This window comes from Cervus canadensis, chromosome X (assembly GCF_019320065.1).
Source record: "Cervus canadensis isolate Bull #8, Minnesota chromosome X, ASM1932006v1, whole genome shotgun sequence".
In the NCBI taxonomy this organism is placed as follows: Eukaryota; Metazoa; Chordata; class Mammalia; order Artiodactyla; family Cervidae; genus Cervus; species Cervus canadensis.
Genome location: NC_057419.1, coordinates 89743242 through 89760238, shown reverse-complemented (window position 1 = coordinate 89760238; position 16997 = coordinate 89743242).

Genomic DNA, 16997 nt, shown 5'->3' with positions numbered 1-16997 from the left:
CCAGCATCACCCTAAATCCAAAACCAGACAAAGATGCCACACAAAAAAAGAAAACTACAGGCCAATATCACTGATGAACATAGATGCAAAAATCCTTAACAAAATTCTAGCAAACAGAATCCAACAACATATTAAAAAGATCATACATCATGACCAAGTGGGCTTCATCCCAGGAATGCAAGGATTCCTTAATATCCACAAATCAATCAATGTAATACACCACATTAACAAATTGAAAGATAAAAACCATATGATTATCTCAATAGATGCAGAGAAAGCCTTTGACAAAATCCAACATCCATTTATGATTAAAACTCTCCACAAAGTAGGAATAGAAGGAACATGCCTCAACATAATAAAAACTACATATGACAAATCCACAGCAAGCATTACCCTCAATGGTGAAAAATTGAAAGCATTTCCCCTGAAATCAGGAACAAGACAAGGGTGTCCATGCTCACCACTACTATTCAACATAGTTTTGGAAGTTTTGGGCACAGCAATCAGAGCAGAAAAAGAAGTAAAAGGAATCCAGATAGGAAAAGAAGAAGTGAAACTCTCACTGTTTGCAGATGACATGATCCTCTACATAGAAAACCCTAAAGACTCTACCAGAAAATTACTAGAGCTAACCAACGAATATAGTAAAGTTGCAGGATATAAAATTAACACACAGAAATTCCTTGCATTCCTATACACTAACAATGAGAAAACAGAAAGAGAAAATAAGGAAAGTATACCATTCACCATTGCAACAAAAAGAACAGTATACTTAGGAGTATATCTACCTAAAGAAACAAAAGACCTATACATAGAAAACTATAAAACACTGATGAAAGAAATCAAAGAGGACACAAACAGATGGAGAAATATACCGTGTTCATGGATTGGAAGAATCAATATTGTCAAAATGACTATACTACCCAAAGCAATCTATAGATTCAATGCTATCCCTATCAAGCTACCAACGGTATTTTTCACAAAACTAGAACAAAAAATTTCACAATTTTTTAGAAATACAAAAAACCTTGAATAGCCAAAGTACACTTGAGAAAGAAGAATGGAACTGGAGGAATCAACCTGCCTGACTTCAGACTATACTACAAAGCCACAGTCATCAAGACAGTATGGTACTGGCACAAAGACAGAAATATAGATCAATGGAACAAAATAGAAAGCCCAGAGATAAATCCACATACCTATGGACACTTTATCTTCAATAAAGGCAGCAAGAATATACAATAGTAAAAAGACAACCTCTTTAACAAGTGTTGCTGTGAAAACTGGTCAACCACTTGTAAAAGAATGAAACTAGAATACCTTCTAACATGATACACAAAAATAAACTCAAAATGGATTAAAGATCTAAATGTAAGACCAGAAACTATAAAACTCCTAGAGGAGAACATAGGCAAAACACTCTCCGACATAAATCACAGCAAGATCCTCTATGACCCACCTCCCAGAATATTGGAAATAAAAGCAAAACTAAACAAATGGGACCTAATGAAACTTAAAAGCTTTTGCACTACAAAGGAAACTATAAGTAAGGTGAAAAGACAGCCCTCAGATTGGGAGAAAATAATAGCAAATGAAGAAACAGACAAAGGATTAATCTCAAAAATATACAAGCAACTCCTGCAGCTCAATTCCAAAAAAATAAATGACCCAATCAAAAAATGGGCCAAAGAACTAAACAGACATTTCTCCAAAGAAGACATACAGATGGCTAACAAACACATGAAAAGATGCTCAACATCACTCATTATCAGAGAAATGCAAACCAAAACCACAATGAGGTACCATTACACGCCAGTCAGGATGGCTGCTATCCAAAAGTCTACAAGCAATAAATGCTGGAGAGGGTGTGGAGAAAAGGGAACCCTCTTACACTGTTGGTGGGAATGCAAACTAGTACAGCCACTATGGAAAACAGTGTGGAGATTTCTTAAAAAACTGTAAATAGAACTGCCATATGACCCAGCAATCCCACTTCTGGGCATACACACTGAGGAAACCAGATCTGAAAGAGACACATGCACCCCAATGTTCATCACAGCACTGTTTATAATAGCCAGGACATGGAAGCAACCTAGATGCCCATCAGCAGACGAATGGATAAGGAAGCTGTGGTACATATACACCATGGAATATTACTCAGCCATTAAAAAGAATTCCTTTGAATCAGTTCTAATGAGATGGATGAAACTGGAGCCCATTATACAGAGTGAAGTAAGCCAGAAATTTAAAGACCAATACAGTATACTAACGCATATATATGGAATTTAGAAAGATGGTAATGATAACCCTATATGCAAAACAGAAAAAGAGACAAAGATGTACAGAACAGACTTTTGGACTCTGTGGGAGAAGGCGAGGGTGGATGTTTAGAAAGAACAGCATCAAAACATGTATATTATCAAGTGTGAAACAGATCACCAGCCCAGGTTGGATGCATGAGACAAGTGCTTTGGGCAGGTGCACTGGTAAGACCCAGAGGAATCGGGTGGAGAGGGAGGTGGGAGGGGGGATTGGGATGGGGAATACGTGTAAATCCATGGCTGATTCATGTCAATGTATGTCAAAAACCACTACAATATTGTAAAGTAATTAGCCTCTAACTAATAAAAATAAATGGAAAAAAAAATCTTACAGCAAACAAAAGCCTATGACGAGATGGTTTCAGAGGTGAATTTTACCAAAAATTTAGAGAACTAACATCGATCCTACTCAAAATCTTCCAGAAAATTCCAGAGGAAGTAAACTGCCAAACTCATTCTTTGAGGCCACCATCATCCTAATACCAAAGCCGGACAAAAATGCCACAAAAAAAGAAAACTACAGGCCAATATCACTGATTAACATAGATGCAAAAATCCTAAACAAAATTCTAATAAACCGAATCCAACAACATATTAAAAAGATCATACATCATGACCAAGTGGGCTTTATCCCAGGGATGCAAGGATTCTTCAATATTTGCAAATCAATCAATGTGATATACCAATTTAACAAATTGAAAGATAAAAGCCATATGATTATCTCAATAGATGCAGAGAAAGCCTTTGAGAAAATTCAACACCCATTTATATAAAAACCCTCCAGAAAGCTGGATAGAAGTAACATACCTCATCATAATGAAAGTCATATATGTTAAACCCACAGCAAACATTATCCTCAATGGTGAAAAATTGATAATATTTCCCCTAAAGTCAGGAATAAGACAAAGGTGCCCACTCTCACCACTAATATTTGACAAAGATTTGGAAGTTTTAGACACAGCAATCAGAGAAGAAAAAGAAATAAAAGGAATCCAGATTGGAAAAGAAGAAATAAAACTCGCACTATTTGCAGATGACGTGATCCTCTACATAGAAAACCGTAAAAACTCCACCAGAAAATTGCTAGAGCTAATCAATGAATATAGTAAAGTTGCAGGATATAAAATTAACACACAGAAATCCCTTGCATTCCTATACACTAACAATAAGAAAACAGAAAGAGAAATTAAAGAAACAATCCCATTCACCATTGCAACAAAAAGAATAAAATACTTAGGAATAAATCTACCGAAAGAAACAAAAGACCTCTATATAGAAAACTATAAAACACTGATGAAAGAAATCAAAGAGGACACAAATAGATGGAGAAATATACCATATTCATGGATTGGAAGAATCAATATAGTGAAAAGTAATTAGCCTCAAATTAAAATAAATATAAATTATTTTTTTAAAAGACGTTTTCCTGGAATCCCTTTGCTTTCTCCATGAACAAATTAATGTTGGCAATTTGATGTCTGGTTCCTCTGCGTCTTCAAAGCCTATCTTGTACATCTGGAAGTTCTCAGTTCTGATACCACTGAAGCCTAATTTGAAGGATTCTGATCAAAATCTTGCTAGCATATAAAATAAGTGCAATTGTACACTAGTTTGAACACTCTTCAGCATTGTTCTTCTTTGAGATTGGAATGAAAACTGACCTTTTCTATTCCTATGGCCCTACAGAGTTTTCCAAATTTGTTGACATGAGTGCATCACGTTAGCAGCAGCATCTTTTAGGATTTTGAATAGCTCAACTAGAATTTTGTCACCCTCTCTAGTTTTGTTTGTAAAATGCTTCCTAAGGCCCACTTGACTTCACACTCCAGGATGTCCAGCTCTAGGTGAGTGACCATACAATCATGGTTATCTGGTTCATTAGGATCTTTTTGTACAGTTCTTCTGTGTATTCTTGTCACTCCTTCTTCTATTAAGTCCTTACCATTTCTCTTCTTTATCATGCCCATTCTTGCATGAAATGTTCCCTTGATAGCTCCAATTTTTTTGAAGAGATCTCTAGTCTTTCACATTCTATTGTTTTCCTGTATTTCTTTGCATTGTTCATTGAAGAAGGCCTTCTTATCTCTCCTTGACATTCTCTGGAACTCTGCATTCAGTTTGTATATCTTTCCCTTTTTCCCTCGCTTTTCACTTCTCTTTTTCACTCAGCTATTTGTAAAAGCCTTCCCAAACAACCACTTTTCCTTCTTGCATTTATTTTTTAGAGTGATGGTTTTGGGCACTGCCTCCTGTACAATGTTATGAACCTCTACTCATAGATCTTTAGGCGTTCTGTGTACTAGACCTAGTCCCTTGAATCTATTCATCACCTCTACTGAATAATCATATGGGGTTTTATTTAGGTCATTCCTGAGTGGCCTAGTGGTATTCCCTACTTTCTTCTATTTAAGCCTGAATTTTGCAATAAGGGGCTCATGATCTGAGCCACAGTCAGTTCCAGGTCTTGTTTTTTCTGACTGCATAGAGCTTCTCCGTCTTTGGCCTCAAAGAACATAATCAATCTGATTTTGATATTGACCATCTGGTGATGTTCATGTGCAGAGTTATCTCTTGTGTTGTAAGAAGAGGTGTTTGCTATGACTAACATGTTCTCTTGAAAAAACTCTGTTAGCTTTTGTCCTGCTTCATTTTATACTCCAAGTCCAAACTTGCCTGTTATTCCAGGTATTTCTTGACTTCCTACTCTTGCATTCCAACCCCTATGTTGAAACAGACATCTTTTTCTGGTGTTAGTTCTAGAAGGTATTGTAGGTCTTCATAGAACAGTTCCACTTCAGCTTCTTCAGTATCAGTGGTTGGGGAGTAGACTTGGATTACTTTGATGTTGAATTGTTTGCCTTGGAAATGAATCAATATCATTCTGTAGTTTTTGAGGTTGAACCCAGGTACCACATTTCAGACTCTTTTGTTGACTATTTTCTTGTCTATTTCTTCTAACAGATTCTTTCCCACAGTAGTAGATAAATGGTCATCTTTATTAAATTCACCCATTCCTGTCCAGTTTATTTCACTGATTACTAAGATGTTAATGTTCAAACTTGCCATCTCTGCTTGACCATGTTCAATTTACCTTGATTCATGGAGCTAACATTCAAGGTTCCTAAGCGGTGTTGTTCTTTACAGCATCAGACTTCCCCCAAATTTGGGAAAGATGAACAAAACCAAATTTTCTTTCATTCATTCCCAGATTAAACTTTATATGTAACTCATCACAAATGGAATTTTAAAACTCAGAGATTTAAAAAAATGAGTAGTATGCTGTTGTATAAAATATATTAATGTTACATTAAAACTGTAACTGAAACAAAGCATAGAAATAAGACCCATAAATATAAACAATTAGATTGAATACACCTAGAAAACAAAACCCCATAAGAATCTGTTCTGAAAGGATAACATCTGTCCTAGCATAAGTTGATAGTTATGAAAGATTTAAACAAAAACTAAGTGCTTTCAATTCAGTTCACAGATACCTAATACCAACTTTCCCACCATTAGCTTATTCATTAAAAAAATATAAGTTCTTCAGACTTATGGACATGGGAAGGAGGAGGGGGTGGAACGAATGGAGAGAGTACCGTGATAACAAATGCACTATCATATGCAAAATAGATATCCAATTGGAATTTGCTGTATGACTCAGGGAACTTAGACCAGTGTTCTGTGACAACCTAGAAGGGTGGGATGGGTTAAGATGTGGGAAGGAGATTCAAGAGGTAGAGGACATATGTATACCTATGGCTGACTCATGTTGGTGTATGGCTGAAACCAACACGATATCATGAAGGAATTATCCTTCAATTAAAAATAAATTAAATTTTTAAAAATTAAGTTCTTATTATTACTCCAGTATATTTCTACATCATAACTCACAAAGGTGAGTAAAATACAGTCTTTATTTGCAAAAAAAACTCATAATTTAATAAGACAAATGACAGTTACATCAATAATCATGTCACAAAATGGAAAGAGAAATAATACAGTCTATTACAGAGAGAAAATAGGATGGGCAGCTTTATAGGAAGTCTCATGAAAGACTGAGTCTACTAATAAAAGTTGCAAAGAAAAGATACTTGGAAATGTTCCAAACTCATTGCAATGCTAGGTCCAAATTAGATGACCAAATAAACCCTTGCTGCCCTGAACAGTACTAAATTAAAAGGACTTGCATACAGTAAATATTTGGTGGTGAAGTTGGGTAGGGTTAGAGGTTTAGATTGCAAGTAATTGTAGATGAAATACTCACCTGTCACCTGCTTCACCTCTTTCATCGTCTTGCTACATGTAGCCTTACTGTCTTAATACCTGTAGCCAAGAAATGCTAACAAAACTGATAATCTAACAACTTTCAAGAACCTTTGGTTCTAAGAGAAACAAAACATATTAAAAGAAAGATAGTAAATACATATTTCTGCTTATTTTTTTTAAATGCCTCTTAGTTTGGTCACTAAATTTGCTTTTTCAGTGCTAGTAAAACTTCTATAAGTCCTAACAAAGATGAATTGTATATTTAGACTAGATTTATGGCTTACCTCCAAACTAATTTCTCTCTGGGAATTTGAACCTGAACCTTTAATCATAAACAAGTGAGGTCGATGATAAAAATTAAGGAAATGAAGCATTTCAGAACTGAATATAATCATTACTGTATTCTTTTGATCCAAAAGAAGTTAAGCCAGAAAAATATATTGATACATTAAAAACAATTATTTTGAAAATACAAGAAAAGAGGAACTCAAAAAATCTTGGTACTGAATGGTAACATATAACAAGCATGATTTTCATTAGGTTTTTTTTTTTTTTCATTTATTTTTATTAGTTGGAGGCTAATTACTTTACCATATTGTAGTGGTTTTTGTCATACATTGACATGAATTAGCCATGGATTTACATGTATTCCCCATCCCGATCCCCCCTCCCACCTCCCTCTCTACCCGATCCCTCTGGGTCTTCCCAGTGCACCAGGTCCGAGCACTTGTCTCATGCATCCAACCTGGGCTGGTGATCTGTTTCACCCTAGATAATATACATGTTTCGATGCTGTTCTCTCTAAACATCCCACTTATTAATCTCAGGTAAAGAATGTTTCTTTCTACCACAGCCCATCCCACAATTATTGGTGTACATAGCAACACACACACATCCAGTGGTATTTTTCCCTGTAAAATCTCACTTGATCATTTTACCTGTACCGAGTGGAATATCAGAGACTCAGAAGACCAAGTTTATAGTGCCAGATCTACATCTTACAAACTGTGTCACCTTATATTAATTATTTACCCTTTCTAAACCTCAGTATTTCAATTATTCAAAGTTAATAGTCTTTCCTACATAAAAAATTTGTGGACTGCATTAAATCAGTATGAATGCACTTTGAAAACCCAGAGATATTATGCAGAAGAGAGTAATGGCTTATTTTCATTAAGGCTCTTGACTGTAGTCTCTCAGAGGCTTGACTGTGCCCTACAGAGTCAGATAATATGAAATAGAATATGTTGTACATGTACAACATACTTAAAGAAAGAAACAAATATACATGCACAAATATAGTATCACTGTGAATTCATGATAAGTGATAAACTGCTTTCTTCCTACTGGAGAATTCTCTGCTGGTAATAACTTAAAGATACATTAGCTGTTCAGAGCTGAAAATATTTAATTTAATATATGATTGTAATAGTAATGGCACCTGCTAACTCATTAGTGCTCACTTAGTGTATGCTAATGATAATGCATTAAATAATATCACCATTATGGCAGTGAATTTAAACTTCCCCCACCCTCAGATGTGCCATATCTCTTCTCCTAGAGCTAGAGATTCAAAGAACTAAAGATTTAAGCCCATTAAACAATGATAAGATTGTACATGATACTGTTAAATAATCTCAAGGCAAGTAAGCTTTCAGACACTAACTCTCACAAGAATATTCACCCAGTGTCAAGGGGTATGTCTTCCAAATAACGTTTTCATTTTCACAGTGTCTCTATGCCATATCATTGTTGCTGAGGCCTGAGAAGTAATTCTCATGTGATAGAATTCGGGTTTGTAGTAAAAAAAAAAAAAAAAGTAAGCAGCTGTTTAACTCCAGGAAACTTTTCTTAAGTACCCCTCGGATAACATCATCTGGTAATTGGGTACTGTGCATTCACATTTAGACCCGGTCATAAGTTGAGTTTATTCACTTTACTAGAGATTATCAATATGTGCAATGGTTATTAGCTCTGCAAATAAAAATTGAGACTGACTACCCAGAATCAAAAATCAGGATCCAGAGTCAGAGAGATGGCCAGCTTGACTAGAAACATCTGCTCTTGAAAAATTCACCCTATCTTATTTGGTTTATGCTCTATTTAGCCAAGTTGTATTAAAAGCCACTAAAAGATCTGAGAATAATATTATTTGGTGCCTAGGGTTGGGGAAGTACTGATATAATCACTGAGAATGATTTGAGCAATCAGGTAACACAGCATGTGCTCCATTGTACCATAACAGCATGCAAAGCATCAAAGCCCAAAGCCTACAAATTAGCCTACAGTGTTTATATACCCTCAGAGCTCTGTTCAAGTCATACATGGATCAGAATCAAGAGTTTTAGAAACAACTTCCAAATATGGATCCTATCATATTTGTGCCATCCTCTGTGCCTACAGCCTTCAGTATTATCCAACTAAAGTAGCAATTATTGCTGATTTACCTGCTATTTTCTCATCATTAGAGTAGCACAAAGGGACAGAGGTGAGGTTCCCATGGGAACCATATGCTGGTATTTCTTGCCTTTCATAAAGGAAAACACAATCAGAGTTGCATCATCAGCTCATCTATGCAAGTGTAGGTGGACACCTATACAATGTGAAAATGACAAAACTGACCCACTAGCAGCTGGACATGAACTCTGGGTTGTTGGTTTTTTTTTTTTTTTTCTTTTTCTGAGTTATAGTAAAGAAGTAAATTGAGTCATATCTACTGCCTCTTTCAGGCTACTTAGTTACCAAACAATCTATCAATTTTATAAAGAGACTGTCCAGGATAAGGCAAGAAACTGCCTGAATCTTCCAAACATTTTATTACCTAATCGTTCCTTGAAAAACACCAAATGGAACTTTCAAATTAGGGTAATTCTGTATTAACAGTCCTGAACTGAAAAAAGACAGATGTCAATACAAATGAAATTAAAAAGGAAATTCTAAAGCTTAGGGAGGATTTGATTCAAAAAACAAACAAATGAAAAGCCCATCAAGCATAAACTGCTGATTGACACAATAATAAGTAAAATATTTAGAAAAGTTGCACTATTTATACTAATCCAAAAGGTGAAGCTTTTACCTCTGCCACAAATCTGCTTTATGTAGCCAAACTAACTGATGGCTCCAGTCCTTGGCCCTCTGGATCCATTGTTGTGTTTACATGGAAGTAACTCTTCTCATGAGCTAGTACCAACCAATGAAAGCATGACAGGGGTATAAATAGAGATCTGTTACTGAGAGATGCAGGACTCTTCCACTGGGCAACTTTAACTCAAGGACTCTGCTGCAGTCTTTCTACCCAATCTCTTTCTTTACTTCTCTCCTTCATGAGTTCCTGATCTACATCAAGACCTGAAAACTCTCATTTTTTTATCCAGATTTTTGCCCTTGACACCTCAAAGGCATTTCTCTCAATAAAACTATTGTATATCTAATTCCATCTTGGTGTCTTCTCAGAGGACCCTAACACAAGTAGATCCAAGAGAGGTCTAATAAATTAGGCAATAATATGGGGTTTAGAGACTGGCTTACTCAAAACCCAGTAGGAAAAGAGAATGCTAACTCAAGTGCTATATGGGATAAAAATACTCCCCTGGCACAAGCCAAACTGATAAATTTCACTGGTGATGACATGGCAAAATGTTCCATTGAAGGGGAATATTTCTGCAGGAACAACGATTCAGGCACTTCTAAAGACATGCAAAGAATATGTTTACAAGAACAATGTAGTAGACTTGCTATTTAGTAAGCTGTATGAATGACCTGGAAAGGGTTAATGAGAAACTTGAACACTGTTAACAAAGAATTAAAAGCTAAGGGTTAAAATCACAGAACCTCTGGTACATTAATGGAGGTGTTTATCTCCTGAAGTGGAAGAGCAAACAGTGCTGAGAAGCAGACACAGGATGTTACAGTCACAGAGATCCAGAGACATTTAAAAGCTGAGCAAAGGTATATCTTTTATATTTAGGTTAGAACCCCAGGTATAGAAACCTAGGAAATTAAAATGCAGAGGGATATCTATTTGAATTCCCTTGAAAATGTTTACTCTCCAGATTCCCAAATCCCCCAAACTTGTACCCTTTTCTATATACCCCACTCTATTCTAGAAGGGCTAGCACTTCTACTGAGTTAGAAAATGTTATAGAGACCTCTCTCCTGCGAGATTACAGCCTCCATCTTCCCATCCTTCAGGAGTTGTTCCCGCCTCCTCTTCTGGCTGTGAGGTATATAAGTGAAGTCACTCAGTCGTGTCCGACTCTTTGCGACCCCATGGACTGTAGCCTACCAGGCTCCTCTGTCCATGAGATTTTCCAGGCAAGAGTACTGGAGTGGGTTGCCATTTCCTTCTCCAGGGGATTTTCCTGACCCAGGAATCGAACTCAGGTCTCTTACATTGTAGGCAGATGCTTTACCCTCTGAGCCACCAGGGAAGTGAGGTATATAACTAGGGCTAAATTTCAAGATAACCTGTGTAGGTATGTGCTGGGCCAGATAAGAGAGAGAAAAAAAAAAAAAAAAAAACAGTTTCTACTCTGAAGGGACTGTAAGAATTAGCTAGCTTATACCATCAGGAATCAGGGTAATACTCCTAGGATTGGATTTTGAAGGTGCCTAGTTTACCAGAATATAAAATGAGATAATCAAGAACTCATTGACTTAGTGGTTCTTTCTGGGGACATAGATTTAACATTCTTGAAAGAACCCCAAAGGATGGGGCAAACTCATCGCTAGTGTGGTTCTTAGAAACCTGGAGAAAGCAAAGACTTATTATAGAGAAATAAATACAAAGTCTCAGAGAGGTAGGCAGGCTGGAAATACTATATTATTAGAGGCCAGAAGACTTAGTCAAGGATAATGCTTTCCAGGAATGCACTGGTAACAAGGATACTAGCATCACTAGTAATTTCAGTTTCAGCTGTCCTCTGAAGACCAGAGATGGTGGTAGGAGAGACAGTCACATAGTTGTGTTTATTAATATCCATGAGGATAACAGGGCCCTGAAGTAACAGAGGGCAAGGGACACAACTTAATTGCCAGAAGCCAGGAGAGCACAGTTAAAATAGCTACCACTAATACAGAGGGGTAGTCAACTGGGGTTTACCTACAGGACTTGTAGTGATGGTTGATGGAATATGGCATCCCTAGTAGCAATAGACAAATAGCCAACAAAGGTATTGATCAACATTTATAAGCTGAAAGACAGAGCAAATGAACATGAGGCTAAGGGAGGTTGTCCCAGTAAAAAGTCAAGAAATTTTGAGTCATTTCCAGATATATTTTAGGAACTTTGCTGGAGTGTAAAGCTATTCTTACTTAATTTTCCTTTCTTTCTTCTCTCTTTCATAGATGTCAGGTATGCAACATGGTCTAAAAGTTTACCATGTCATCTCTGGCTCCCTCTCCTCTATCCTCAGGCATTTCCTACAATAAATATTTGCATAGCTTACCCTGTCTTGGTATCTGTTTTTGAAGGACCTGAGCTAACTTACTTCTCACACACTGACAAGAACTGGCTTATGGCTAAATAGTGGCTGCAAAATAACAAAAATGCCACAGTTCTTTGAAGTTCCTCCCACCAACAGATGGAATCTATTTTGCTACCACTTGAGTCTGATGTAGCCTCGTGACTTTCTTTGGCCAAATGAGTGCAGCATAAATAATATTTTGACAGCTATGAGCTTTACAAGTTTCTTCTTCTATTCTGGTTACCCAAACACTGCTATCATACAAAGAAGCCTGAGGCCAGAGATATCTTTCCTTGTGGAACCTCTTGATGAAGAATGGTCTGAGGAAGCACACTGTGGGAAATGTAAAACTCAATTATATCACATCATTAGAAACAGAAGGTGGGGGTGATCCTAAGATGGCAGAGGAATATGATGGGGAGACCACTTTCCCCCCCACAAATTCATCGAAAGATCATTTGAATGCTGAGCAAATACCACAAAACAACTTCTGAACACTGGCAGAGAACACCAGGCACCCAGAAAGGAAGCCCATTGTCTTCAAAAGGAGGTAGGACAAAATATAAAAGATAAAAAGAGAGGCAAAAGAGGGACGGAGATCCATCCCAGAAAGGGAGTCATAATGAGGAGAAGTTTCCAATAACGAGGAAACCCTCTCACCAGCAGGTCTGTGGGGAGTTTTGCAGTCTCAGAGGACAAAATAACAGGGACAAATATATAAATAAATAAATAAAACCCACAGATTACATGTCTAACTGCAATTACAGGTGGAAAAGTAGCCCAGGGCTCGCGTCCACCACTAGCAAGTGGGGGCTGAACAGGGGGGTGCAGGCTTCATTGCTTAGGGTAAGGACCTGACCTGAATGCCCTGAGGGCAATCTGAGGGAGCTAGAGTGAGATAGCAACCCAAACCTTGGGACAGTCTGAGAGAGAAAAAAAAAAAAGAGGAAAGAGAGAGAGAGAACTTTCCCACAAAAATCTCTAACATAAGGCACTGCCAAGAGAAAACAAACAAACAAACAAAACAAAACAGCTATCTGAGGAAGCTTTACAAACAGCTGTGAAAAGAACAGAAGCAAAGGAGAAAAGGAAAGATACACCCATTTGAATACAGAGTTCCAAAGAATAGTAAGAAGATATAAGAAAAACTTCCTCAGCGATCAATGGAAAGAAATAGAGGAAAACAACAGAATGGGAAAGACTAGAGATCACCTCAAGAAACTTAGAGATACCAAAGGAATACTACATGCAAATATGGTCTCAATAAAGGACAGAAATGGTATGGCCCTAACAGAAGTAGAAGATATTAAGAAGAGATGGCAAGAATACACGGAAGAACCACACAAAAAAGATCTTCACGACCCAGATAATCATGATGGTGTGATCACTCACACTTAGCCAGACATCCTGGAACATGAAGTCAAATGAGCCTTAGGAAGCAGCACTATGAAGAAAGCTAGTGGAGGAGATAGAATTCCAGTTGAGCTATTTCAAATCCTAAAAGATAATGCTGTGAAAGTACTACACTCAAAATGTCAGAAAATTTGGAAAACTAAGCAGTGGCCAGAGGACTGGAAAAGGACAGTTTTCATTCCAATTCCAAAGAAAGGCAATGCCAAAGAATGCTCAGACTACAGGACAATTGCACTCATCTCACACACTAGTAAAGTAATGCTCAAAATTCTCCAAGCCAGGCTTCAGCAATATGTGAACCATGAAATTCCAGCTGTTCAAGCTGGTTTTAGAAAAGGCAGAGGAACCAGAGATTAAAGTGCTGGATCATCGAAAAAGCAAGAGCATTTCAGAAAAACATCTTTTTCTGCTTTATTGACTATGCCAAAGCCTTTGACTGTGTGGATCACAATAAATGGTGGGAAATTCTGAAAGAGATGGGAATACCAGACCACCTGACTTGCCTCTTGAGAAACCTGTATGCAGGTCAGGAAGCAACAGTTAGAACTGGACATGGAACAACAGACTAGCTCCAAATAGGAAAAGGAGAATGTCAAGGCTGTATATTGTCACCCTGCTTATTTAATTTATATGCAGAATACACCATGAGAAATGCTGGGCTGGATGAAGCACAAGCTGGAATCAAGACTGCCAGAAGAAATATCAATAATCTCAGATATGCAGATAACACCACCCTTATGGCAGAAAGTGAAGAAGAACTAAAGAGCCTCTTGATTAAAGTGAAAGAGAAGAGTGAAAAAGTTGACTTAAAGCTCAACATTCAGAAAACTAAGATCATGGCATCCAGTCCCATCACTCCATGGCAAATAGATGGGGAAACAGTGGAAACAGTGGCTGATTTTATTTTGGGTGGCTCCAAAATCACTGCAGATAGTGATTGCAGCCATGAAATTAAAAGACATTTAGTCCTTGGAAGGAAAGTTATGACCAACCTAGACAGCATATTAAAAAGCAGAGACATTACTTTGTCCACAAAGGTCCGTCTAGTCAAGGCTATGGTTTTTCAAGTAGTCATGTATGGATATGAGAGTTAGACTATAAAGAAAGCTGGGTGCCGAAGAATTGATGTTTTTGAACTGTGGTGTTGGAGAAGACTTTTGAGAGTCCCTTGGACTGCAAGGAGATCCAACCAGTCCATCCTAAAGGAGATCAGTCTTGGGTGTTCATTGGAAGGACTGATGTTGAAGCTGAAACTCCAATACTTTGGCAACCTGATGCAAAGAACAAACTCATTTGAAAAGACCCTGATGCTGTGAAAGATTGAGGGCAGGAGGAGAAGGGGATGACAGAGGATGAGATGGTTGGATGGCATCACTGACTCAATGGACATGGGTTTGGGTAGACTCCAGCAGTTAGTGATGGGCAGGGAGGCCTTGCGTTCTGCAGTTCTTGGGGTGCCAAAGAGTCAGACACAACTGAGCAACTGAACTGAACTGAAATGCAGAGCAACCTGGAGCCTGAGCAGTGTAGACTGGGAAAGCACACATGCCATGAGCTTGGGCAAACCCAGTGTGGCCCAGACACTGCAAGCACTCCCCCCACACACTAGTGATATTTTCTTGTAGTGTTCCTCCCACCCCGCACTAGTGGGAACTAGTGAGCCTAAATAAATGACCACCTTCGCCCCCTTACGTCAGGGTGGAAGTTAGATACTGAAGAGGACTTGCAAACAGATGAAGCCAACATAAAAAAAGAGGGAACCACTTTGGAAGCGACAGGTGCAAAAGATTAAAACCGTGTAGTTACCATTGGCTACATTAGAAGGGACCTATAGATCTTGAAAAGTATAAGGTGGGACAAGGAAATATCTGAAACTGAACTGACCCCACACTGCCCTCAACAGCTTCAGAGAAATTACTAGATATACTTTACTATTATCATTTTTAATTTTCTTTTATTTTTAAGTTTTTTCTTATCCCTTTAATTTTCATTTTTAAAACCTATTACCTTGCAAAAAAAAAAGACCCTATTTTTAAAGCAAATTTCATATATATATATATTTGTGATTTATATACATTTGCAATTTTCTTTTTTTTTTAAGTATTGTAGTTTTGAGAGTCAACCTCTACTCTAGATTTTTAATCTTTGCTTTTTGGTATTTGTTATCAATTCTATGACGAAAACCACTACAATATTGTAAAGTAATTAGCCTCCAACTAATAATAATAAATGGGGAAAAAAAAAAAGAATCCAGTCTTTAGTACCCATTTTTACTTAGGAGTGTGAATCACTGGCTTGATTGCTGTCTCCCCTTTTGACTTTCTGCTTTCTCCCCCAGGTCACCTCTATCTCCTCTCTCCCCATTCTCTTCTCTACTTAACTTTGTGAATCTCTTTGGATGTTCTGGGCTGTGGAGAACACTTAGGGAACTGATCACAGGCTAGATTGGTCTCTTACCTTTTGATTTCCCATCCTCTCCTCCTGGTGACCTCTATCTCAGTCCTCCCTCTTCTCTTCTGTATGTAACTCCATGAACCTCCCTGAGTGTTCCAGACTGTGGAGAGCACATAAGGAATTGATTACTGGCAGGATTGCTCTCTCCCCTTTTGATTCCCCCTCTTCTCCTCCCGGTCACCTCTATCTCCCTCCTCCCTCTTCTTTTCTCCGTGTAACTCTGTGAACTTCTCTGGGTGTCCCCCACTGTGGACAATCTTTACACCATTAACCTAGATGTTTTATCATCGGTGCTGTATGGATGGAGAAGTCTTGAGGCTACTGGAAGAATAAGACTGAAAGCCAGAGGCAGGAGGCTTAAATCCAAAACTTGAGAACACCAGAAAACTCCTGACTCCAAGGAACATTAAGTGACAGGAGCTCATCCCAAAGCCTCCATACCTACACTGAAACCAAGCTCCACCCAAGAGCCAACAAGTTTCAGAGCAAGACATACCAAGCTAACTCTCCAACAACACAAGAACATAACCCTGAGCACAAAACTACAGGCCGTCAAAAGTCACACCAAACCCATAGACACCTCAAAACTCGCTACTGGACACTTCATTGCACTCCAGAGAGAAGCGATACAGCTCCACCCACCCACCAGAACACTGACACAAGCTTCCCTAACCGGGAACCTTGACAAGCCACTCATCCAACCCACCCATAGGAAGGAACCTCCACAATAAAGAGGAACCACAAACTTCCAGCCTAGAGAAAGGCCACCCCAAACACAGCAAACTAAGAAAGATGAAAAGGCAGAGAAATATTCAGCAGGTAAAGGAACATGATAAAAGCCCACCAATCCAAACCAAAGAGGAGGAGATAGGGAGTCTACCTGAAAAAGAATTCAGAATAATGATAATAAAAATGATCCAAAATCTGGAAAACAAAATAGAGTTACAAATAAATAGTCTGGAGACAAGTACTGAGAAGATGCAAGAAAAGTTTAACAAGGACCAAGAAGAAATAAAAAACAGTCAATCAATAATGAAAAACCAATACCTGAGATCAAAAGCACTCTGGATGCAAC